The following is a 12,289-nucleotide window of genomic DNA, read 5'->3' as shown; positions in this document are numbered from 1 at the left end:
TTTTTTTACAGCAGGGCAGATATATAAAGCTTGGAGAGCCTTTTCTTGGAATGACTGGTAAAATCCCACAACACGGACTTCACGGCCGCAAGGATGAAACCGTTTTTGGTTAAACCTAAACCGTCGCGGCGCATTCGAAACGGAACAGTACAATGAACAGGATTTGCTATTGCCACCGCATCTAATACGATCGCTCACTCAGATGAAAATGCCAACGACAAATCCAGTAACACGTCATGTAACACGTCGCACACCACAAATACGTTGGGATTACCGAACAATCATTTTTCTATCAGAGCGATGGCAGGGACAATTAGACCGAGAGGAAGCCGAGGTCAAGCTTTTCACGACGGCTACAGGTGTTACTATGCAGGCGGACGCGAAGAGTTCCTCGGGATTGTCCGTGCGGTTTCTCTCGTTTTTTGCAAAAGAGAACCTTTGTACAGTTATTGGCATAAGGTAATATTAGGACTGTTTTAAAACTAGTCAAGGAAATCTTGACCAAACAATGTGAGGGCATTTTGCTTTATATACCTAGTTGTTATCTCAGTATATCGTTACTGCGGTGCTGTACGTACATAAGGTGATCGGTTTTGATTATCCAGGTAATCGGTTTCGATCATCCAAATAATCAGTTTTGATTATCCAAATAATCGGTTTTGATTATCCAGGTAATCGTGTTTGATTACCCTTTTACTTATAGATATTGTTGCTACGGTATTGCATGTACGTTATAAAAATCTATACTTAATCCACACGTTGTTTATACCTTAAGACCGTAAATTATCCCCTAGGTCCCAAAATTTGGACCCCCGGATAAAAAAAACTGGTCAGGTATACCCGGGATACTACTTCATACATCGACTACAAGGAACGGCGAGAACATGTGGCACAGTTTGTGCGACGTCACTTGAACCCTGCCTTTAAACTGGATGCAGCAAGAGCAGCGATTGGATTACAGGCAGATCCTACCTCACACGACGCAAGAACGATGGGTGAGAAGGTTTTCGCTGCAAGATTGGCGCATTACCCTACCAGAAACAACTGGTTTCTAACACCATGGCAGACGACATCCCGGCCGTATTTCGCGAAAAAGTTGTAAAGTTGGGAATGCCAATGAAAATGGCTGGGATAGCCCATACAGCGAGAGCGACACTTGACACTTGTAAAACCAGAATGGAGAAAGGAAATTTCAGAAACCGATTCGAGTCACAGCTGCAAGAAGGAATCAATCGAGTTCGAGATACTACAGGCAGCCAATATATTGAACCGGTCGATAACGTCCATTCTTTCGTTTTTTTCGGACACATTTTGACACGGAAGGGTACACTCGGCCAGAGCGCGAACATGCTCCTAATGAACCAAGAAAACAAGGCGTAAGAATTCAAAGAACTCGCGATAATTACGCTGATGTAAAACGTAGATTTGCGGATGACCCCAATAATCGGAGACTACAGTTAGAAGAAAACGATGCGCGCCATGCAGTTGACGCCGTTAAGCGTAATCGACAGGGAAAAGGTCGTGGTCAACGAAATATTGATCCGAAAGAGGTCATGCAAGTACGACTCGACGGAGCCAGTTGACCGGAACTCGGATCAGAACCAACCGACTTCTACGAGAAGACGCCCTCAACGAGATGGCGAGGATGAGTCGAATGAGACAACAGAATAGCGTAGAACGTTAGGATCACACTATATGAAAGGTGCGTCTACGGCATTTCTCGGTACAGCACATTGCATAAGGGCCATATGACATATCATCGAAACCGCGTTCGTGTATTGTTGTTTTCAGCGTACTCGTATATTGCAGGAAAAGTCAAATTGAGGGAGTATGCTACGGCGGTGAAGTCGGTAAACTCTCATTAAAAAGGTTTAAAGTCACAATTAACTAAAAAAGAGAAAGAAATCATGTGGAACAAGTTTTTTGGGGTAAAACTGATTCGGTAGTTAGCCGGCCCCAAGGGAGTTGTCACGGCATTCAAGTTGGCTCTCCTATGAAATCCATTCAGTTTCAAATCTAAACAAGAGAAACTACGGTAATCAGCCGGATCTCTTGTTACGAAAGTGGGCCACAAGCGGCGAAAAAGAGTCAAGAAAACATGTGGAGAAAGTTATATTGGGTAAAATTAATTCGGTAGTCAGCCGGCCCCATCAGAGATGCAACGGTGAGACCCGCCGGCACTCTGGCCGCTCGAGGCGAATTTGACTTAGATGTGCGATAGAATGACGTTTACTAAAGAGGCAAGCGGAAAAGTGCTTGAAAGCCACAAAAAATTGGCTAAGTTCCTCCATAAGATTTAACGGAATTGGACTCTCGCGATGTGCGAGGTCGGGCCAAATGCGGATGCGAGACCTAGGGGATAATTTGCGCGGTGTGGCCATAAGGTATAATTAACAGATGTATGTTACTACTAGATTACCCTGCGCAATTACGCGGGATAAATGAATATCCCGATAGTATAATATAATCGTATTCGTACATTCACCGTTGTTAATGATATCAGCTAGAGAATTTGCCTATCTCTTTGACATATCGATGACCTTAAACCTGAAATGCAAAATTTTTCTCCCAAAAGGGGATAAATTTTCTCGTTGGTTTCCGATCTGTATCTTGATTTCCAGATCACGCACAAATTAATTAAATTTCGTTCATTTGCAGAGCACGGCGACTCTGTAAAAAGCAAAAAGTCGCCGACAAAAGGTCAGGGGGGTACAATTGGAAATTTGAGAATATTTATGGGATCGACCTGCAGACACCGCCAATATGCGTTTTGAAACAAGGCGCGCCAAGGTATAACCATTATATGGCGGTCATCACTAATTGTAATCAAAGACAGAAAAATTTCATTGTGTTTCTGTAGTATACTGTACCTAGTAACGTACGATTCTGTGACTTCGGTTAGGTGTATAGAGTTTCTGCTGTCAGTTACGATCAGAGGAAAATAATAAATCTATAACCTTCAATACATTACAGTTTCCTTTACCCTTTTCGTTCTTTTCTAAAACGTAACTTTAATCAGCAAAGGCCACTACACATACATATTACATTTATGCATGCGCTGATGTTCATAAATGAAAATAATTTAATTTTGATAAATTGGAAACTGTTAAGCGCGAAGTTTCTTGCATGTTCCGCGAGGTCCTCAGCTCGGTATCGCATACGGCTCCGCCTTCTTAAGGACTGAAACCATTATTTGAGTCTTCCCAAATCCTTAGACAGTAAAAAGTTTTTGCTGAACAATAATAGTGTTTTCGCGGAAATAAAAGGTCATCGGTACCGACATGAAAATCTTTAACAAGGTGCAATTCACACGCGTTTAGCAATATGGCTCAATATGCAGGCTAAAAAACGACAATAGCGCAACTATAATCCAAGCGCATATACCACGGGAAGAAATCCTGTTTTTCCGGACGTGAGACAAATGGTTTTAGAATTTCAAATCCACAATCGATGTTTACCTGTACGTTGCCTAAAAGTTGCCGCCGAGAAAATATTATCAAAATGCAAATAAGGTTTCCCATTCGCCACACCGCAACGAAAATGCCAACTAAAGGAAACAAAAAGTGCGGGCCTGCGCTGAAAGTCTGAATCTGAATCTGATTCTGAATGCTAAAAGTCTGAGTCTGAATACTAAAAGTCTGAGTCTGATTACTAAAAGTCTGACTCTGATTTCTGGAACTCTGAATCTGAACACCAAACTCTGAATCTGAATAATAAGACACTAAGTCTGGCGGGCGACTACCCGAGTCACTCCTTAAAATTATACTGCAGTTGTCTTTAGACAATATTTATTAGCTCTGACGATAACAGTTATCTATATGAGTACTATAGACTAGTATTAGGAGGTGGGAACTGCCCGAAAACAAAAACACGGGGGTACGCAGTATTTACACGTTCCAATTATTCATATAAAGTCTTAACAGCAATACAGAGTACGTACAAAATTTTTGAAGGTCACATAGTTGTTCGCCGTTTGCGCAAAGTACCGCAAGAAGAGAATGACGAGGGGCGTTGAAAACAATCGCAGTACTTCCAGATCTATTGTAGAAGGCAGACCGATGGAATAAACCTTGCGCCTTGTAGTTCAGCGTGAAATTGCGCGATATTATGATCGGTTAATCAGGTTCAGTTGATGGATAAATTAATGAATTTTCAGCTTTTTCCGCGCACTCATTTGGTGGTTTAACTTGTGATGGCTACCGTACGTTAACAAAAGCGATAAAGTGCAGTAATTACAAACTTCTGTCAAGCTCAGTATATCTAGATTTGGTATAAATTAATCAGTTCAGACCAGCTTTACTGGATTACTAATTTTATTTTACCAATTGTCAGATCAGACACAGAAGCAGAAAGAAATGGGGCAAATATAGCCTTTATTGTGATAACAATAAAGCAACAACACCCAAAAACCAACAGAAAACCCAATGCGGGAAAAGCTGGAAAAAGTGCCTGCAGTGCGCTAGCTAGGAATCGTGATAATGATTCCGCGTGCTGCGGGTATGCAACAGCTGATGCTGCAAAGCATGGAATCGCCCGTAGGCGCAGGGCTCCACCCCCAAGAGTGCGCTGATTGGTCAGCGTAGACAAAGTATACGCTGAGTAAGCAGCGGAATAGCGCGGCACGAATGGAGTAGCCATGTGCGGGCGGGCGACAGAGCAAAGCCACAAGAGGTGTCTACCGCCTCGAGTGAGCGGTCTCTGACATGCCTCTGGGCGGGAGTGGGAGCTCCTGCGAGCACCTTCCGACTCTGCCCCTGGCCAACCCGGTAGGGTGCCAGGATCCGATACCCGGTAGGGCCGGATGCCACTTTGTCTCTAAACCCGGTAGGGTCGCTTCCTCCAGACCCGCGGTGCAGTGCACCGAACGGCCGAAATCTGGAGTGCACTCTGGTTGCTGGGGGTTCCAGTGGGGTTTGAAGGCTTGGTTGGTCGAACAAGTAAAAAAATAAAGTTTATAAGGCTCGTGGGTTAAACATCGAAATAAAAAAGATCACAATTCCGGTGAGAATTAAAGAAAGTAAGATCATAGTTAAAGATCCCAAAGCCAATTCCTTTGGTTAAATGGCTAGATAAAAACATCAATTTCTTTGGTTAATAAGTCTAGAAAAACCAGGTGTGGTTAAAAAACTAGACAAACAAAGGCTTATTCCGACTAGGTATACCACAGGGCCGCTTTTGTCCACGGGGTCCTAATCAACGGTCCGCTTTATCCGGTAGGATATGTCTGGTCCTGTGAATCCGGGGCGACGGTTCCCAGAGATGTCCACAGGGGTCCAGTGAAGTAAATCCAGCGGTGCGGTGTATGGAAGGCACGGTTGCATGCGCAAGGACAGGTTGTCCCCTTCCTGATTATGGTGGACCGGGCCCGGTTGGGCGGTCCATGCAGGGCCAGAGTGATGTCTCTGGACAGGAGAGGTGCTCCTATGACCAAAATGGTATGCTTGGACCAATTCCGTTTGGATGGCTCATGTGGGTCTCTAACTTGGACCGGTGTTGGCCTTGCATGCCGGTTTGGTCATGCGCCTCGGGCCAAAAATCTTCTAAGTCCAGGAGGGCCACAATGGAAAAATTTTCTAAGTCCCAGGACCAAGGTAGTGTGATGGACCAAACCCGTTGGGGCGGTCCAAACTCGGTCTCTGACACGCTCTGGGCCGGGATACGAGGTTCCATTGTGATTTGGCTCGCCTCCGGCTGTTGTGGGACTGTATGGCCCGGTTTGGCCCTCGGATGTGGACTTAGTCGTTTTTTGATAAGCCACGTCGTTAGACGGGCCAAAAAACTTAGAAAATTTCCAGTGGGCCACGTCATTGGACGGGCCAAAAGACTTAGTCAATTTTTGGTGGGCCACGTCGTTGGACGGGCCAAAAGACTTAGTCGATTTTTCGACGGTCCAAGGTGTATGGCGGGCCAAAAGGACTTAGTCGTTTTTTCGACGGTCCAAGGTGTATGGCGGGCCAAAAGGACTTAGTCGTTTTTTCGACGGTCCAAGGTGTATGGCGGGCCAAAAGGACTTAGTCGCTTTTTCGACGGTCCAAAGTGTATGGCGGGCCAAAAGGACTTAGTCGTTTTTTCGACGGTCCAAAGTTGCAGACTGGTTAAGTCTGGTCCGCCTCGCTGGCCGTGGGCCATGAGTTGGCTACCATGTCCGATGGGTTGCCATGTCAGATAGGCGATTTCCCTGAGACCGTGGCCATAACAAAATTAAGTGGCTTCTGACGAAAACATCAGATTGGCCGGGCCAAACTCCAAAAAAAAAAATTAAGTTGTGGGCGCCGGTAGGCGTTTACCACAAAGGAGTTGGTCTTCTGACTAGGAACATCCTCGTTTGGCCTCGGGGCGGTGCATCTTTTGGATGAGCCTCTGGGCGGTCCATGGTGAGGATGTTGGACGTGGCATGCAAAAGGGTATACCACAACTTCTATGTGGCTCCCAAACTCACTTGTCCCAATGCCTGGTATGGCAACTAGACTCGTGAGCCGCATATGGTCCGTTGGACACACAGCGGGCCTGGTCCAACTTCTATGGGCCAGGACTTGGCCTTGGCTTGTCGCAACTTTTATGCAGGCCAGGCTGATCCACGGCTTGCCGCAACTTCTATGCGGGCCGTCGCCGCCTTGTGGGCGCTGGATCCTTTCCATGCCGGGGAACTTAGCTCGCGCCAAGTTCGGTCCGGTGGACTCCGTCGGATGGTCTGGGATGGCCGAGCCAAATTCATGGTCCCAGCCGCTAAGCCAGAGCCAATCCGGGGAATCCGGTTAAGATCCAGGGATTTAGGTCCGGTGGGGTTGACGATACATGGCCGTAAGCCACGTCTGTTGAGCGAGGGTAACAACCGTTAGATTGCACCCATTATGGTGTTCAAGTCCGATCCAGCCGATGCCGGTCCACTTCTAGGGCCGACATGCAGGAATGGCCGTTAGCCTATTCCTGCCCTCCCTTTCCGGCTTGGTCGCCGTCGCCTGGCCCAGGGTTGAGCGGGTCAACGACGCTTTCCTCCATGTCCGCCAACTCCTGTTCGGTCTGGTTGTCCCGTGGTTGGCTGGAGGCGCTGGTCGGCTGGACTTCTTGGCCCGGGTGCTGGGCCTGAGTCTGGACATGTGCGGACGATCCTGTTGAGGATCGCTGAGTGCGAAACTTCGTTGGAAGTTTCCGTGTTGACGTTCGGTTAACGAACGCTTCCGCACCGTCATCGAAGTCCGTTGGCTGTCGATAGCGGTAATCTTTGGCGCGGCTCCTGTAAACGTTCAGGGCGCTCTGGATTTTGACTCCCGCTTCGATCTCATGGTTGGTTTCCGAGGAGGGCCACTTGGGTCAGTAATCGAGGAATGATTTTCCCCTGCCGGTAGGCAACTTCAAGCTCCCAGTGGCACCGTAGGTGTCCAAGTCTGGCGGCAAAGATGCGTATCATCGTGCCGTTATAGGAATAGGTTTGTTTCTCTGGGTCATCCCGATGGTCGGCCGGTTTGCACGGGATGTCTATGGCGGCTCTGCAAGCTGCGATGATAAAACTGGCGTTTGCGTCCGGTAGGACAAACTGAGCCAGGTATTTGACGACATCAAGTTGGTCGTCCTTAATGTGCAGTTGGCACAAGTCATTCCAGTCCGGTCTGGTGATGGGCTGTCCGAGTAAGTTTACGTCCGTAATGCTCGATAGAGCATTATCACGGACCATGGGGTAGCCCTCACGGTTTTCAGTGTGTTCCTACATGCTAAAGTCACGGGGCCACTCCTTTTTCTGCATTTCCATTTCGAGTCCGGACCGGGTGACGAAGGTTTGCAAGTTCTGGACCATGGCATCCACTTGAGCCCATCTGTCCCTAGGGTATGGGATGGCTCTCATAATGTAATCCGTCACCTCCCGGTGGGGAAGTGGTCGGATATTGATGCCTTGGTCCTCGGCATATTTATAGGGATCAAAGTCCGTGGCACTGACGCTTGCGTCTTGTCGGGCCGGTGGGTCCGATGACGGCGGTGCGGACTCTGTCTCCATTGGGATTTGGATGCTGATGTTATGGGCCACCGAGCTGACATTTCGTTCTGATCGCTTGGTGGTCTGAGCGACAACCAGGCTGGACTCCGCCTCGCTCCGTTTTCCGGGTGACGTGCGCGTTCGGCGCTCCTCGGGCTGGCTACGACTTTGGCGGCCAGTTTGGCCCTGGTTGCGGCTCTGGATCTGGTGACGTAAGTCATCTGGGTTCCGCGGTAGCGGTTCCAGCGGCGCGCGCTGCTCAGTACGCGCCGGTTGATATTGGCCTTTCAAGGCGTCCAGCAATCCACCTTCCATCAGCTGTTTGGCCACCTGGTCAACCATGGCTTTGTTGATATTTTCGAGGATCTGGTTATATTCCATAGGTATAGGCAACTCGTATCCGTGGGATCGAGAGCCTGATGATGGCCGCTGTGGCTGGTGTGCGTAATTACTCGGGGCGGCCGTTGGACCACGCCCTGAGGACTGGTCAGAGCCCGTGTGACGAGCTCGACGTTCCCGGTCACGTTCCTCCTTTTTGTCTCTGGCCGATTGGCTGAGTGGAGGAATCGGAGTTCCGGTACTGCTCCAGCCAGGTTGTCGGGCGCCACTGCGTTGCATATAGAGATCGTAGATCTCTATCTGCTCATGGTCCCTCAGTAGGGGGAACAGATGGCTTCCGTCGCGGCTGGTCATATGGCAGTACGCATCAAAGTTGCCTCTCACCACTTCTAAGTAGAAGCAGTAGGCTCGGTCATTCTCGTCGCGGAAGCCCGGTCGCAGGTGGTATGCGCAGGGGAACAACTCCCGTGAGGAATTGTCCCGGCGGTGAGGATATGTCAAATTATCACCGCTGTTGCGTCTGCAGTCCGAGCATCGCGGTTCATACTTCTGCTGCGGTGTAAGTCCCATTCTCTGTGGTAACAGAAATGAAACTTGCAGAATGGGGTTAAGTCCGCTTATGGCTGGTTCCTATGATAATTACGCCCTATGGTTTACGTCCCTATAATTTTACACGTGATTTGTTAACTAGGCTTTTCTTGCCCGGTGAATTATATCGGGATCACACCCTAGACCCTATGCAAAGTGTATGCCTAGGTCACTGATGGACACGCCGTTTCTTCTTGGACTTGGTTGAGGCCAAGGTGGCGGGTTCGGTGGGACGAGGGCCATATCGGTCCGGTGGGTTATTTTTCATCCGGTACCGTTGCTGCGCCTCTGGCTCATTAACGGTCTGCTCTAGCCAGCCTTCGCGTAGCATCTTCTTAACGATGTATCGCACGTCCTCGCTGAGATAGTACAACCCGTTGGGGCGGCTAGGGGGATATTCATTCCCGTCACTCAGCTGGGGATCGTACGTCGAGATCTGGACGTTGTATCGTCCAAGGAGTTGGTTAGCCATTTCGCCTCTCGTCAGGCCCAAGGGGTGTTGCGTGGTGGTTAATACCGCCAAGATAGCATTTCGCCATTCCCAGTAGCCTTGAGGCGCATTGTCACGTCTTTCCGGTGGGAACGTGTAAAACATCTGCATGTTGGGCAGATGGGTCCGGAGAATGGCTCCTTGTTCGTAGGCCATTTGGATGTTTTTCATCACTTTGGACTTTGAAACTGGTGGGCCATTCCATTTCTGGATGAGTTGGAAGGCCAAGCCTCCTGTAGCAAGGGTTGTACCCGTTTGGGACAACGCCTTCAAGGCCGCCTTGATATACGCCCACGTCTCGTCCGTATTGGAGATCTTCGGCTTCTTCGAAGGATCTCCGCCGGGCCATTTCCTCGCCACCAAGGTTCTCGGTGGCGGCACGTAATCGATGCGCGGTTTGGCCGGGCATGGGTCGGGTAAAGTCCAATGGATCTCACCGTCGTTTGATTCTGGTGAGGTGGAGTCTCGCACTCTGTCCCGGTAGGGCTGTGCACCGCTGCCACTTGGCTCAGCGTCTTCCACGCTGGCCTGACTTTCCCGATCGGCGCTGTCTGCGCCTCTTTGGTCTTGACCGGTGCCTTCTGCGCCGCCCTGGTCCTCCATGTCCTGGTCACCGTTGGGTGGCAGGTTTTCATCACCGGGTGAGATTTCCATATCATGGTCCGGTGGGACGTCCATGGTCAGTTTGCCAGGGCTCTGGTCATCATCGTCATCTGAGTCGGACCTTTGGGACTCCATGGTTTGGTCCTGGTCCGGCTCTTCTTCTTCTTCCAACTCCGAGTCCTCATGGTTAGAGTCCTCAGAGTCCGATACATCTTGCCCCAGTGGCGGGTATCCTTTGTCCCCGCCAGAAGTCCTAGCCTTCGTGGCCGTAGCCTTTTTGGCTGTAGACTTTCGACTCTTTATGGATGTAGCTGATGGGGCTGGTGAGGGAGGTCTGGACTGGCCAGCTGCGTTTGGCAGTGACACAGTGTCCCTGGGCACGGACCGGATTCCGGCCTCGCGCCTCTCTTCTTCAGCTTCTTGCCGTGCTGCCCTTTCTCTCCTAGTGACCGATGGTCGAGGGGGCTTTTCAGTCGGCAAGTTCTTCGGACCGGGCAGTTTGGCCTCTTGGGATATCAAGTAAGCCTGCCTGGCTCTGCCGGTCAGCTTGTCCTTTGGCGGTCCAACCGCTTTCTTTCGGTCCGGGTCCCATTTTGTGTCAACGTCATGTGACACGTACAGAGACCGTTGGGTCTTCTGTGGGATGAATCCCGGAATGGTGAAGCGAATTGGCTCCGCCCGGTGTGCATTGGTCGTTTCCAAAGTTCCTTCCCTGACCAGAGCAATTAGCTCATCAGCCAGGCTGGTGGTGAGTTTGTCCAGGTTCTCCTCTCCATAGTAGTAGAGAGCATTAAGTGTCCTGGCAATGTCGGTCAGGTTGGAACCTCTTGGATTGTGCAGGTAAGCAAAAGTCCTGCATATCTGATGGAAAGGAAGGTCCCTGCTACGGGAAAGTCCTGCTGGCCGATGGGGCACGTGCAATTCCATCAGGCTGGTCCAATCACGATGTGTGCGGGCCAGAAGTCCCATGTCCAGAATGCGGGATACCATCCGCCGCATAAAGGGTGCCGTTAGTACACGGTCCGCCGGCGGTAGGCCTTGATACTCTTCTGTATATTTCAGACGAGATCTGAGGACGCAGACGAGGCATTGGTACATGTCTCGTCCTGTTGCGCGCCTCATGGCCCTGGCGGCTGCCACGGTTAATCGTATATAGTGATCCGCTGGGATCTCTATATGTGTGGCTTCCGGTCCAGGTTGTGGTAGCTCGTCCTCATCATCCCAGGGCGAGGGGAGCATCACTTCTTCTGAGGCTGGTTCTGCCCGGGAGTGTGGTTCATGCTCCTCGTCCCGCCGTGAGCGATTTGGTGTGGGCTCCGCTGGTTTATCTGGACTGTCCGATAGGACTTGGACATCTTCATCGCCTGACAGCCGTTTCTCAAGCTGGGCGATCTTGGCCTGTTTTTTCTTATCTTTGGCCGCTTGTTTCCTTTGGCGGTTCCTTTCGGCCTCTGGATTAGCCGTTGGCCGGGGTGTGGCCGCCTGACTTCCGCTCGGTTGAGGGGAATTTGGTCGAGTGGCTGGTTTGGCCCTCGGAGAAGTTGGACGAGAGGGTGGTTTGGCCCTCTCTGGGTTCTTGGCTTTCCTCGGCTGCTTACTCCGTTGGGAGTTAGCTGAGTGAATCACGCCTATGCCAAGTGCGAAGTTTTCCAGTGTCCCCGTTGTGGGAAATGTTACTGGACGGCCAAAAGGTATATCGTCGATGCTGGCAGGCATGTCCGTCAGTGTTATCGCGGCAGCGGCCGTTGGCCCTGTTCCGGACTGACTTTGGCCTGTCGATTCTTGCGTCGACGAAGTGGCCTTTAATGGCTCCTCCTGTTGGGCCGTTTCTGGCTGTGGCTGTACAGCCACAGGTCCGGACGGAGAAGTGTCCATCGGTTCTGAAACTTGAGGTGCTTGCGTCCTTGGCGGTACCACGATTAGTGGAGCGCTTGACAGCAAGGCTTCAGTCATCATTGGGTCTTGCCCCGGTGGGGGAAAGGCCTTTTGGTTGCGGCGGGTCCGATAATCTTGTACCATTCGGTAAACTAATGGCGCGAGCATCTCGGACAACATGTCGAATTCCTCCATGTTATTCTGCTCTTTCGCCTCCTGTCTCTTTGCGAGCAGGAATCGGTATCGCCGTCGCTCATTGCTGTCTGCATGGGCATATAATTGTCTCTGCTCCGTAGGAGTGAGAGCGCTCATGGGCATCAGAGCCGAGTCGGCTTCCGTTTCTTGTTCCGTGACAGCAGAAGTTGTCTGTACCGTCAGGCTGGCCGATTCTGCGGCTACTGGTGCAGGGGTTCTAACCGTGACCG

At 50.3% G+C, this 12,289-nt stretch overlaps 1 long non-coding RNA gene across 2 annotated transcripts; it reads left to right on the top strand.

Annotated features, from left to right (window-relative positions):
• The first annotated feature begins 20 nt into the window (after positions 1-20).
• LOC129587160 (uncharacterized) lies at positions 21-2,912 on the top strand. 2 transcript variants are annotated; one of them, XR_008690275.1, is made up of 5 exons: positions 21-226; positions 297-459; positions 795-1,702; positions 1,810-2,384; positions 2,659-2,912. It is a non-coding gene; the product is annotated as an uncharacterized LOC129587160 (long non-coding RNA). The 2 variants fall into 2 exon arrangements; XR_008690274.1 differs by having other exon boundaries at positions 21-459.
• The last annotated feature ends 9,377 nt before the right edge of the window (positions 2,913-12,289 follow it).

This window comes from Paramacrobiotus metropolitanus, unplaced genomic scaffold (genome assembly GCF_019649055.1).
Source record: "Paramacrobiotus metropolitanus isolate TYO unplaced genomic scaffold, Prichtersi_v1.0 Parri_scaffold0000023, whole genome shotgun sequence".
NCBI lineage: Eukaryota > Metazoa > Tardigrada > Eutardigrada > Parachela > Macrobiotidae > Paramacrobiotus > Paramacrobiotus metropolitanus.
Note: the sequence above shows the minus strand (reverse complement) of the source record. Positions and strands in the feature narration are given on the sequence as shown.